General features: G+C 36.5%; 1 protein-coding gene across 2 annotated transcripts in view; it reads left to right on the forward strand.

The window, feature by feature from the left end:
* twin (CCR4-NOT transcription complex subunit 6-like twin) overlaps positions 1 to 14,814 on the forward strand; it is a 458,979-nt gene that overhangs the window by 333,628 nt on the left and 110,537 nt on the right. The window lies entirely within an intron of this gene.

A 14,814-nucleotide genomic window follows, 5' to 3' on the forward strand; every position in this document is an offset into this window, starting at 1 on the left:
TGACGCTTGGAACGTAAATTCACAAAAGATTTGCGTTACATAAGGAAGATACATCCGATGTGAAATGGAATCCGCATTGAATTAACAACACTTCGATGGTCGTACAGCGCAGAGTAAAAAGTCGCTCTCTCGGCATGAAAAAGGGAGCTGTGTGTGGTGGTATGCTGCTTGTAAATCTATGTCCGAAAACTTTTCGAAGCGTAAAAGAGTGGAAAGGAAAAAAGAAGAACGAGTGGAAAAGAGAAAGAAAAAGATGGGATGGGTCACCAGACAGACTCTGTAGCCGAAAGAGCAAAATGCATCACATGTTTTTCGTGAGAATCTCTTCCCTCACACCTTTATATATACATACACATATCCGAATATATATTCCTCTCATCTGTGTGTTGAAATGTATAAGAATCCGGGGAGAGGTTGACAAGTCGGATAAGCCGATAAGGTGTTTGGTCTGTGAGGTGTTGAAAAGTATCGAGATTCTAAGGGATAAAAATAAAAGAAAACGAGAGACAGAGACGGAATAACGAAGAAAGAGCTTCGGAGGGTGCAACCGCAACTTTTTCGTATGTTCCTTCGAAAGGACGACACACCGTGCGATGGAGTTTTCCGACCCTTATGCTTCTCGCTTTTTCTTCTGCTTGCTCGATCGTGCACTCGGGTTTTTGTCATTTTTCCTTTTCCATACGAAAAATAACGAGTTCCAACAAAAAAAAAGTACAAAAGAGAAACTTTTATGACGACACCGTAGCAAAATTGAAATGTTCCGTTCGACGAACACAATCCCAAAAGACTTTCTTCAAACTAATTTTGACAATTTTGTGTGGAAAATACTAAAAATTGTCCCGAGACTACCGAGTTTCTTGATAATTCGGTGAACACTGTCTTAAAGGGTGTCTACCTTAATTAGACAGACAAAAAAACACTATTTTCACGAATTTTTTTGACCGGTATGAATTATAAATATGGATATAAATATTGTTAGGCTTAAAAAAACACTCTTAAAATACACAAAATTTTTTTTTTATATTTATTTTACTCAGTTTCCATACAGAAAAATGGAGGAGAAAAGACAGGTCCAAAAAAAGATGGGTGATAAAATCTCTGGAATGGATGATCGGAGAAAAAAATAAAAATGGTTTTAGATTCAATAGGTAAATGGCTATATCGTATATCATACGATTTTCGATTTTTTCAAAATGACAAAATGGCGCTCATTATTTTCCAAAAACTACGACAAACCTCGTTTTTTTCATCGTTTTTTGCAAAAAACAATAGTTCCGCCCAAAACTTGAAAATTCGTATTATATGCGCTATAGCCACAGTCATAAAGAACACGTGATAAATTTTAGTAAGGATCGATTCAATAGTTTCGCAGATTTTATCAATAAGCTGTCCAGAAACGTAATTTTGCGAAAAAAGCATGTCGCTCAAAAGCACATTCAGACTGCTCAGATCTTTATAAAATTTTAGTATGATACTTTTAAATATGTATACTTTCAAAAAATGCAATAAAAAAAGATCGATCTTTTGAAAATTCTAATTAGGGTAAACCCTTAAGAAAATATGCGTCTTTTCGTTAAAATTTTTTTTCTCTTTTTTTTATGCCTCATGATATACTGATTTATCCTGAACTTGGAGAAGTTAAGCCATTTTTTCCGAAGGTTCAATATACCACTATCGCGAAAACCAGATGCGGCTGAAGTTTTTTTCAACGTATATGTGCCGAGTGTCGATATAGTGTTGAGCTTTCGCTCATCTCTTCGCGTCTTTCGTTTCTCGTTACTCTTCCGTTACATCCGTTCTTAATGACAGAACGATTTCCGGGCTTTCTGATATCAATGTATATGTATAGATTCTTCGCACGCTGCTGGTATAAAGCCAAAGCGGATAAAGTTTTACCGCGATGTTATTGCTCGTGTGAGAGGAACGTGCGTGCTTAAACTTTTGATTTACCGCATGGCGGGACCACCAATAATATCTGAGGGGCGAAAATCGTCGGGAAACCTTATCTCGAGACTCGAAGAGTTATGTTAAACTGAAGATATCATTGCTCAAATTGGGCTTCAAATAATGAAAATAATTCATGGTCCAACAATCTGGATTCAAAAATTGTTCTGTATGAATTATTGCTATCGTAAATTCAGGCTTGATAAATTTCACAAATCAAAAATACGAAAAAAAATACAGGGAAAATATGAATAAAATCTGCATGGAAACAGTACAAATATTACTGCATTTTTTAATTAATTTACTACTTGACAAAACTATGTTTTACTCTTTCACTACAAGCTTTTCCAATTAACGTGAAAACATTTCTTCGAGCTCACGAATCGTAAATATTTGCCTGCAATTTTTTTTCACATAAAGGATTCATTTTGCATACAGTAAACAAATAAACTCGGTGAATGCTGTATAATGTCATGAGAATTTTTCTCTGATTCAACACGAAAATTGAACTGTCCGCGAATAACAAAAACTTTGTCATACGTACAGAGAGTACAACACAAAAAGAGCCGTAGCAGAGAAATCTTTGTCATGAAATCGTTTAAATGGACTTTGTCTGTTTCGAATTTGATATTTTTCTTTTATCCTTATTTCGATAAACATAGGCGCATGCTATTGAACAATGATCCTGGACAACGTGCATATATCGCGATCGGTTAATTGAACAGGGAAATAAATTTGATAAAACGAAACTCTTTATACTGCCGAAAAAGACTGCGGTTGAATGCACGAAACGTTGCAAACGTTCAGAGTAGCTCCACGATAAGCTTCATCTTAAATCGATTGAATTTCACCTCTCGTATAAGAGTTGTGTATGGAAGGAACATGAGATTTAACCTAAATTTCAAAAAGTCCTTAATTCCTGTATAGTATCCAATTCTCTGCTTCAAACTTATCGGGAAAAAAGTGTTTTTCTTTTTTCAAGCTTGAGATATTTTATGATAAGCGTCGAAGAAACTCGAGTGCATCCCTACGTTGGAAGATGAAGAAAAAATTGAGTGCACAGGTGCTCATTGTGCACGGTCAAATTTCTCACAAAAACGTAATGCAATATTCATACAAAAATAGACGTCGTTTTACCCGATCGACCCCACGAACTTTTATTTCCGTCGTTATTCCCATCTGTGTTAATTTATTCACTTTGAGACACGAGTACGTGGAATAGGCACAGAAAAAAAAAGAACTTCGTCAAGACCGCAATTTCTCATGCATACATTTTTTCGTTCTCGAGGCGGGAAACGAGCAAAAAGAATTTTTTATAATGGTACTAAGAATGCATGACTGTTAATCCAGTTCTTTTTCCATTAGTTTATTTTAAGTTGTGACTACAAAAGCAATTTGGTCGGTGTGATAAATGTAACCTGGCCGGTCAATCCTGAAAATGGAATTTTACGGTTTGCTGTATTTTCATACCGGTCAACGAGTGGAAGCTCGTCGAACTCAATCAAAAATACCAATTACACGTTTCAAGTCTTCCATTTTTCAGGATAACGCTAATTTGATTTTTCCATATTTTTATACTCTCTGCAGGTGCTCAAGAAGTGCGCTCATCTGAAAGAATTCACAGAAATTATAAAGTACATTGCACAAAACAGAGAAAACGGGTACATCGAGATATCATGCGATTAAACTTCACAACGAAAGGAAAAAAAGAGGACCGTTGATTCCCTGCTTTCTATTCGATATTTCGGTTGCAAAGGCGGCACACTTCGAACTGCTTTTGTAAATGATCTCACGTGGAAAATTATTTCTTCATAATTTTAGTTCGCCTGCGAACACGCGATCCCCCCGAAGTTACTTGTTTGTTAAAAACAATGATAAAAAGAACAACTCTTTCTTGAAAAATAATTGAAAGTGAAGAAAAAGAAAAGTCTGATTTTTCTTACGAAAAATTTCCTAACTAAATCGTTATAAAATAGAACGATTGCGCCTTCTAAATCGAATGCCCATTGCAAAAAATAAATGAGCACTCACAGGCATAATTTGACAATTACAATTTTTATATCCATAGCCGTATTTATTCGTGAATCTCCCCATACGTCTGTTACTGCAGCAAAAAAATATTTCAGCTCTTAGAATTGAGTCCGAAGAAAGAGAGAGAGCGGCAAAGTCTTGTCTGCCATAGCACACAGCTCTAATATGCACTTTGATGAAACATCTTCTTCTTCGTGGCCGATTAAAGTCAGTCACATGTATATTACAAAATATGAGAGACGATGACTTGAAAGCGCACTTTACGAAATGACACAGCCGGAGTGTATTACATCCCCGTGTACAAAGGTCTGCTTTAGTAGAGATAATGCAACCCTCTGTAGGTTCATGAACGCTTTGATATCGCCGGAGCAAAGAGCAGGATACACATGAGAGGGCACGTCCACGAAAAGGACGACAAGTAGACTGAATCTTCTTGGAATATCGTCCATGTTGAGACATGCATAAGGAAGCTTATGTCGTTGTATGGAGTGCAATATTTATTGGATGTGAAGGCTGAACTCTTTGTCGAGGTAGCGAGCAACTTCTCTGAGAATGTATGAAAATTTACACAAATGTAAAATGGTGACATTGGAGTGAACTAACTTTAGGAAGTAAAAGTTCGTGATCAGCATTTGAAACTCTTACGACTGACGAACCAATTCGTAAAACAGTGAATACAAAGGGGTGAAAAAATATGGCTGAAATTGTAATTAAATGTGACAAAAAAGTATTTAGAAATTACTCTCAGTAAACTGATGCAGACGCAGGAATTTATAGGAAACTTACTGTCCAAAGAACGTAAAAAATTTATTTCTGTTATAAGAACAAAAAACACTGTGATGGAAAAATGCTCAACATCAATCTCGTGCGACGCTTTAATTTAGTTTCGTACTTTATGAACTGTACGGACACGACATTTTTATTTATTTTCTTCGCTTACAGTCTTTATTCTATATTCAACAATGTCAAGGAACCGGTGAAGATTTCTTCAGATTTCAAGGTAAAATTCTGACTTTCATATCCGTTGGGGTCCATTTAACTGTCTATCGCGATCTTCGCCGTATTTCATTTTAGTTCTGGGTGCAAGAATGAAATGCATAAAAATATTTAATACGTCATCACGCGTTACATGGCACATTAGACATATGCGCATAATTAGTATTCGTCTGAGTTGGTATCGTTGCATGAGATGAGCTACGTGTACATCCTACGTTGAAGATTTAAATATAATGCTTGGACAATGATGCTCGGAGCGTAGGACGGAAATAACTTTTCCATTTTTTTTTTTCAACATGCGTCAGTAAAATGCATCATAATCGTGGCGGGTACACCCTCGTCCACGATTAAAATATTCACTGTGACGAAAAGATATTTCACGGTTCACAATCACCGTATAATAATAACTAAATATCACGCTTTAATCGTCTATCGGAACGTTCCCTTGAAATTCTATGAATAATATCGAATTTAGAATAAATTGGAAATCCAAATAAAATGGTTGAAATTTGCCTTGAAGCTTATCGCAGAGAAAAGTTGTGTTGAATTTTTCTACTCTCTCTTTTCTTTTACTTCTTTTAGAAATTGGCATTGTTCACAAGTTTTTATTTATCTGACCTTTGGGAAGACTTTACACAAATCAAGCCGAGCATCACTAGATTCGTCGCTTTTGACGTTCTGCTGTTTCGATAAGCAAATCACGACTGTCCCCATCTGCAATTTTAGATGAATGTCTCACCGAGGACGATCACATTTCCAAATAGTATCAGAAGAGTTTCCACGAAAAATCGAATTCCTACCAATTGACGTGGCACGGTACCGTGTGTTTGTTTTGTCATCGCTAGGGAGCAATGATTGCAACCTGCAGGATGCGATCGTAAAGTTTTTGTGATAGACTCTCAGCAAAAAATGAAACGAGATGGAAAATTTTTCGATTTTTTTTTGTGTTTTCTGTAAAGCTGGAAGTTCATACAAAATGGAGAATCCAAAGGAAGCATTTCGAAGCTCGAAGTTCCGAGTTTCAAAATCTATGTGCATTTCCCTTATCGTACTCGCATGTGGGAATTAAGGAGGAAATCACGAGATCAAAATAATCTAATTTTTTTCAAATTCTCCTACTCCAATTACCCTAGTGACTTTACTGTCTTCTTTCTTATGCTGATTTTGCTGAAAATCTCAATTTCGGTAAAATTTATCATCTACCGCAAATTCTTATCTTGTGTTACAACACCGAGGGATTGACTTTTGTCGATACGTTTGGGGGTTAAAATTGGAAAAATGAATCGATAAGTCGTTTGTGCTCCGTCTTAGAGCTTTTGAACCCACTCGAATTTCGAGAAAATATCTTTTTTACAACGTACTAACATTTTTCATGGCTTCCAAGAGTAAAAAAATGGGATTACTTTAACCCCTTAATATACATATACGAACCTATGCACGCGCTTTGATTTCTCAATTAAGGTCCACGGGCAACGAGGCACTCGACGACGTCGGAAAATTGAGCGGATCAATAGACGGACTCCCTTTTCCCACCTCCGTACCATCGCGGAGCTATCCTCGATACTGAAGCACCAGAGGGGCTATAAAAATTAAATTGGCATCCCAGAAAATCAACTCTCGAGGGCTTGCTCACCCCACTGGCAGATCCTACGTGACTGATCTCGTTCCCCTAAGCGTATACCTGTAAATATATACATATTCATATATAGATATGTCGTCAGAGAAACACGGAATTAAAATCTAGGAGACGAATATGGGAAACTGCAGAAAAGAGGAAAAAAGGAATTCTCGACGTGCATCATCCGCCCAGGCACGGGGTTTTGGCTGATGACATGACGAAGGAGGCTCAAATATTGATTACCACGTGTGACTACAACCTACGTCGGTGGACGCGCAATTCTGCAGGCTCGGAAAATCTCTTGACTCCCTGCGATAGAAAAGTCAGAATGACTGAAACAATAGGCAAAAATGTTGGTTCCTCAACAACTTTTAATCTCTAGAATCTAACAAATTGAAGCTTTAGCTTTAATTTTTTTTCTTTTCCAACGACATCAAGCGTCGTATTTACGATTATGACCTTGGGGATTTAATAATTTACGAAAATCAAAGTCATCAATTACCTCCGATGGTTTCTTATGGACCATTTTTTTGAGATTCGATGATATTTCCAGACTTCTGTACTGGATTTTCATTTGGAATTTATTCATTAGTGCAGTTTGAATTATCAACGATTTCGATTTTGTGACAACAACAATCGAATGGACCTTTGGATTCGGAATACCTTTAAAAGTGAAGTTGGATGCTTTCGTCCAGCTTTCAACCTTGTTTTCGCGTCGAAACAACTTCGACCATTAATCTTACAGTGTGAAAAAATGGAACTGGTGAAATTTTGAAGTGTTCGGGGCTCCCAATTCCCTGCTTCAAGCTCGATGGAGGGGTTGCCTATAGATGTGGTTAGTTAATTATTCGATAAGACTTCAGTATCGGCATCTAAATTGCCAGTTTCACGCGCTTTAACCAATATTCTTCTTAAATAAACGACCCCTGAGGCAACAACTCCTGTCGGGATATATCTTAATAGCTTTTCAGGGTGATGAGGAAGTCCGTTACTATGGCAGTAATATCGACGTTAAAACTATCAAGGATCTATATTCACGACGTAATAAACAAAACCTCGTTGGTCCAACGAGACTTTAACTTCAGACCCAACAAAGAAGCAACTCTTTTACAAGAATGAATTGCTTTCGAGTTTTTTTTTATCTTTTCCGAGGTGTGTAGACCCAAGTAAAAAAAGAACGCTGCCATAATTGATGCCCAGCTGCACGTATTTTACTTTCCCTGCTCGTTTTTCTTCTTTCACCTTGTTAGCCTCCTCTTTTTTCGTTTTTTTTTTCTTTGAACGCCTTTATCACGTTTCTAGGTGGGAACAAGGCGAAAATTTTAAACTTATCACAATGAGAATAAAGTTAACATGTCATAAGACCACATTTGATCGATCTTGACATTATTCCAACTGTGCACGTTTTCCATAGCAATAAAATTACAGAAAAGATGAGAAAAGTGAAATTCTGACGGATCTTCAGTGAAATATTTAGTGAACTGCGATATCCAAGCTTAATGTGCAATCCAAAATGTTTCCACTTCAATCGCAGGGTTTTTGGTCTTTTTTTTGTCGAGGAATTTAATTCCCAGGTATGTCCTATGACTTCGTTTTTCTCATAATTCATATAGAAACAGTACCAGACCTGCGGCTCAAATGATAAGAATTGAAACCAAGATTACGTTCAATTAAGAGACACGCGACGAAATTTAGACTCGTAGGTAGTTTGGAATATTCGATTTTCGTAATGTTTTTACCCCAACGTGTATTGGTGCGGGGAAAATATTCGAAAGTTATTTTCATCTGTATAAACATGAAATCTGTTTGACTCTATCGAAATTCACTGTATCAAGTTTGTAGTTAAATCAGCTGCGGAAAGAACATCTTCGGGTCTGAAACTTCGAAAAACTGTGAAGATCGATATTTTTCTACTCTGCCCGGTGTCTTTACCTCTTACCGGAAAAAACAAGTAACCAGTGAACTGTAGACACGATGAAAAGGAAGGACTCTGACTGCGCCCCTCTTCAACTCGATATTGGCAAGGGATTCTCTCTCCTGCCTCGACGAGAACTTCATGGTGAAAAGAAGAGCATGAGAGGATGAAAAAGAGAGAGAGGGGAAAAGAGACAGAGATGGAGTATCAACTCTCCGGAAACTCTCTGGTGGGCAACTTCCAGGAAAACTTGGAACGAAAAGTCAAATAGTTTCTCGTGGTGTGCTGAGGAGCAGGTACGTCCATGGACCAAACATGTTCGAAGTTTCCACCTTATTTTAACAGAAACTACAATATATATATATGTGTGTGTGTGTGTGTGTGTGTGTGTGTGTGTGTTTGAACATCCATCCGCATTTCAGACTTATTTGCTGTGATGAGAGCATGTTCAAGATCGTCTTGTTTGATACGTCCAAATACTTCAACTTCTTAATACAGAATATCATAAAGTATTATTAATAGCATTTTACTTGAAAAGTCAATCGAATACATTTTTTTAATTCGAATAGAATGCATAATTATTTAATTCAATGGGATCGTTCTATCGTTAAATATCAATGCTTTTAATAATGCTGAACAAAATGTTTTTTTTTTTATGATGCATCATCATCGATGTATGAGGGAGGCAAGTGGTATATTAGCTGACAAAATTTTTGAGCACTTTGAAAAAAAATGGTGACGACTTTGCTCACTTTTTCTCGTTCTTTTCTCATTTTTCTCTATGATAAAAGGATAAAAATTTGAAACTGGAAAAGAAACGTGCCAAATCACACATGACGTTATATATTTTTTCACTTTTATGCATGAAAACTCTCCACTAATTCCGCAGCTTCTAAAATACCTGAAAGATTCACTTGTCACGTTTATCACGTAGGATATTTTAATGAACACGATTTTGTGGCGCTTCTCAAAAGTACAAACGTGCTGAAAAAGTGTCATTCAAATTATACTGCTAAAAGAATCTTACTTCAATACATCATATATAATAAAAAAACGGAATCCATGTTATTTTTATTAACATTGTAAAAAAGCTTCACGCAATCGAAGCCACGAACGAAAATCACTGCGTGTGAAGAAGTGTAGTTTGAGCTTCGGTCGAAGTTTGATCCCTCGAAACTTTGTATTCACTGAATTAAATATTGTGGAATTAAAAAAAAGAAAGTAATTTTAGAGGATTTATCAAGCATTGGAATTTTGAATTAGTCGTCGAATTTGGCTGAATATTCACCGTGAAAAAAATATCGTAACGAGTAAACTATAGTGAGTTATAGAGGAAGCAACCTGATAACTTTAATTCTCGAAATAACGAAACGAATGAAAATGTGGAACGATCCAAGGTTTGTGATTTCGATTGAGTAGACTCGAGTACTGGATATTATTACACGGCAGAATTACTTGGTTGAAGAGACTTAATGAAAACGAGCTGGTCAAGTGTAGTCGAGATTTCAGTAGAGTCTTTGGGCTCAAGTTGATGTGCCTTGAAAAGCAAGTGCTCTATTCGCTCGAAGTAGACACAGGAGATGGTGGTCCGACACTGACGTGGCTTCACTTCATATAGATACACCATTCGCTTGTAGTTACTCATAACTCTGAACCACAGCGTTGCTAATTACTACGCAGAAAGATGAAACTATTTGACACATTAATTAATCTGTTTTTCGCAGGATTTGATTATAATACAGAAAAATAAAAATGCATGAAGCATTTTGTGCGGGTGAAGATCAAATGTTGGAATGATTAAAATTTCGAACAGCTAAAATCTCGAATTTATAAACTTCGAATGATAATATGGAAACGGATAGATTCGACTAGAGCTTTGAATGCCGAAAATAAATGAAGCAGAAACTGCAAGGTTCGAAGCACGATTACATCGAAAATAGAATGTAACAATCGCCCATAGGACGATGACTAAAATATCGATTTTTCGAAAATTCGACTATCACTCTTTCCATTCATAAATTACTACAGTCAGCGATACTGTGAAAATTGACAATTTTGAAAATATAATAACGAAAGACCAAATATTACTGAGGTTGAAATACTGAAACACCAAAAAGTCGAATGGTCAAAATAGCGAAACGTTAGAAAGTCGATCGATCAAAATAAAGAAATGCAGCGGAGCTCCAAATACACGCATCTCACTCACTTACTTACTCAAACCGGTGATCTTCAATTTTAAACATCGCCATTTTGACTTTCGCCTTTTCGAGCTATCGCTATTCCGCATATCTAAGTTTTATAGGCTCGAAAAATTTACTTTCGATTTTTTGCTACTCTATATTCTGGTCTGTCTGTAAAACAATTACTCTCCATTTTGAATTCGAAAATACGAATTCAAAGAAGGAATTTTTGATTAAACACGCAATCTGCTGAATAGTCCATCGGGAATAAGAATTTCGAATTACTTATTTTTCTCCAAACTGATATCACAACTTTTAAAATTTCGAAATATCGACCGTTCTACAATTCAGTTATTTGACATATTGAACCCCACCCATTTTGTGCCAATCTAACGACCGTTTTAATTTCTTCCTGGCCATGGGTCTATATCGGAAAAGAAGTTGAAAAAATGTTAGCTCACGTATATGAATAGAGGAAATATTGATTAGTATTTCCTATACTGGAGAGCTTGTATGACGGTGTTTATGTTTATGTTTCTAAATAATCTGGTAAAATAACCAACAAACAAAATAACCATGAACAAAAAAACCGATGAACAATGTAACCCAGGAGCAGAATAACCACGAAAATGATAATCGGCATTTAAAATGAACTTTAAGTTTGTAATTACTGGAATATGAAAAATAATTGAAATATTCGTTTGAAATATTGATTGCGGATAAATATGAAACCCTATGCGGGATTTTCTTACTAGATTCTAAATGCTTGATTAGAAATGTATTGTTCATAATGTTTAACATCTCGAGATGCTCGAGAACACCCACCCTGCAATTTTTTTCCCTCCGTATTGGCAGGTTCGTGTTTTTATTTGTTTGTTAGGTTTGTGTATATCGATTATATTCATCACGGTTGTATTGTTCATCCGTTTTTTTTTCATGGTTATTTTGAGCGAAGTTATTTAGGATGGGAACCTTGTATGACTTCAGAAAAATGTAGAGCTTTTGGGCACGCATTTTGTTACTTTGTTTCATCGTTTTTCAGTTCTATCCTGCGACAGGTGGTTGGCTTCGTGTTTGGACATGAATCCAGGCATCCCAAATTTTGAAAGGAAAAAATGATAAAAATAAATTCCTGAACGATTGTCAATCAGGTGAAAATTTAGCTTCTAGAGTATGAACAACCATTTTTCCAGATTGAGAAAAAAATCTGAATATCACATTGAGTCACTATTTTTGAAGATTTTCCTTCAGTTGTCTCATAAAAATATGCGAGCAAAAAATTTGTCACAGATCTACAAAGTTTTGGCAGAAAGCGGTAAATGGCCTAATATATTGAAACTTGTTTTAGTAAATCCAAAAGGAACGGGACAGAACACTCACGACATCTGTTCTCAATTAACAAAAACACTAAATCCATCTGTCAAACGATTAATCCAACTTCTAAAAGATGGAAAACTATTGACAAAGAATTATTTGAATAAATTTCCCTTACTGTGTTTTGCGGGTGAAATTAGTCCTGCTATTCCGAAAATAAAAGAGTTTTATTAGGGCGAAAAGGAATTTTTCGTTTGTGGATTTCACACTGTCGCCTAGACATGAGTAATAAATTGTTGCAAAAGAAAGAGGAGAAGTGTCGTAAGGGTAATTTTAATCTTGGCAGCTCTGCAAGTGGCTTGACGTGATGGAACGCTAGTGGCATATCACGTTGAAAATATTCTCCCACCACCTTACATTCTCCCGTTAATGAACATTCCTTCAGTCTCTGCTGAGCCCTTCATCCGTGCATATACACGCTCGCGCGCGCGCGTACACAGGAACGCGCACACGCACATACAAATACGCACGTAAATAGTAAAGTTGAGAAAACTCCCGAGCTTTCTAAAACTTTCAAGTACTCTGCTTCCATCATACGTTCATTCATCACGTCACAACCCCGTCGCAGACAGCACACAAAAATTTTCAAGAGAAGTCTCTTCAAATTCAACCTTCGCTAAACACGCTTCCTGAGAGTTTCAAGCTGATTACATGCATGAAAATGATCCTGGCCACCTTCAAATGGTTAATGCAGAAAAAGACTCACTCAGAATGAAGATCCGTTTGAATTTACTAAGCTCGTTGAGTCGATTACTTTCCAAATCAAATTACCAAAATTTCTATGTGCCTCAATCAAAAAGCTGTAGTCGAATCAAATAAATAATCCTATTTGGTCCATTCGTTCGAGTATCCGCGTTGAAATCTCTCATTTCGAATATTCTTATTGGACATGGACTGTCTAAGAACAGACGGTTGTAAATTTTTATATAGGCCGAGGGTTGTAGGCCCATGGAATTAAAAAATGATAATGAAAGTGAATGTGCTATGAATAAAACTAAAAATACTTTTTGCATCTCAACAGCACGCTCGTCAAGTTCACTATAGAACTTTTTCTGATTAAAAATCGAAGAAATAAGTTTTTGATTGATCATAAATATTAAAATATTCAGATCGAAGGGAATCATTTTTAAAAGTTTAATAGAGTTTCATTAGGTTGTAGGGCAAAGGGGGAAAAACTAATTTGATTGAACCACAGCCCTATTGTACTGACTAGAAGTTACAACGATTGATGATTCAATATTTTCATGGTTTTTACAAAAATAGAATTTCGAGAACTCCCATGAGCCAATCACGTATATTTCAATACATTATTATTCAGAGTTTCCGGTTTAAATTACCCAATTGAGTATAAACAGCAGCTTAGAATGTACTGCCAGTGTGTGGCTCTACAAATATCACGAGTTGAACAGCCTCGGATGAAGGCAACGTCTGGATGGGTGACCATTCACCCTCAAGCATTGCTCACTGAGCGGGGAGCAGTTTTTCCCAATTCCTGACGGTGCTAATCAATCAAACTCATCAAATATATTTTTGCCTGTTTCGCCCGGCTTTTCTAGGGTTTTTATTGGCCCTTGTACACGTGCGATATATGAGGAAAGAGCAACTATGGGTAATATTCCAGAAGGTCTCGCAGGAACGAGAATAGTTAATAGTGGGGAAAAGCGGGATCGAAATAATGAAATTGGTTCGTTTAAACCTGAAGGGCGTACGCAGGAGCCATGAAAAACTATGCATGCACGATGAACATGTGGAATTGAAGGATGGAATGTTGAACGGGAGGATGATACTACAAATACCTTCGTTTATAAAGCGCCCCGGGCCCTGAGTACCGAGCTTAAATTTACGCTGATTTCTATCGTGTCAGCTCCCTTTATTCAATATTATCGTTGATGTTCTACAACTAAATTTGACTACAATGCTTCCGTAAAAGGTACAAATGGATGGATGTAAAATGTGCAGCATGCACTACCGATAATTATGTACAGGCCAGGAAAATCGTGTTTACATATTGCGATATAAATGCGATGCTTGGAAAAGGAATTTAATATCATTTTTGTCCCATAGACACAGATTTTCTATGAAAACACTTGCAATCAATTATGTAATTATTGATTGCGGTACTTGGAAAAGCAATTTAATATCATTTTTGTCGCATGGACACAGATTTTTTATGAAAACACTTGCAATCAATAATGTAATTACAATTTTCGAAATTAGACCTATCGATCGGTGAGGCTTATCGGAAAATGGACATGTTCATCGCTGATAAGAAACAGTTTCATCTGAGCAGGGCGTTCAATCCGTCGTATCGATAAAGATCTTGATGAGGATTTTGCGCCTTCACAGTTGAGCTTCTTAGAAAAATGCGTTACCTGAATCAATAAGGATAACATCGAAATTTTATTCTTTCTCGCAATAAGACATTTCCGAGGAACATTACAATCCGATTTCCAGCTATTCTACTCGCAACTGAAGAATATGCTTTAACGTCATTACACCATAAAAAAGAAAAACAACATTCTCCCTCTGTTTTTAACACATTTCCACTAGAATTAATATTAATTTTTCCATTTTCTTATTTCTTATTTCCGGAAAACTCTGCTAATGGCGTATTTTTCGGTTTTATATATATTACGATGTGGAGTGTGAAGCTGGATGAGTAGTAATGCTTAATAGACGCAGAGTTTCCACGAAGCGACAAGCGAAGTGTATGGTTGAATTGGCAAAAATTCGCGTATTTTAAAAACTAAATAACC

The sequence above is a fragment of the Venturia canescens genome, chromosome 1 (assembly GCF_019457755.1).
Source record: "Venturia canescens isolate UGA chromosome 1, ASM1945775v1, whole genome shotgun sequence".
NCBI lineage: Eukaryota > Metazoa > Arthropoda > Insecta > Hymenoptera > Ichneumonidae > Venturia > Venturia canescens.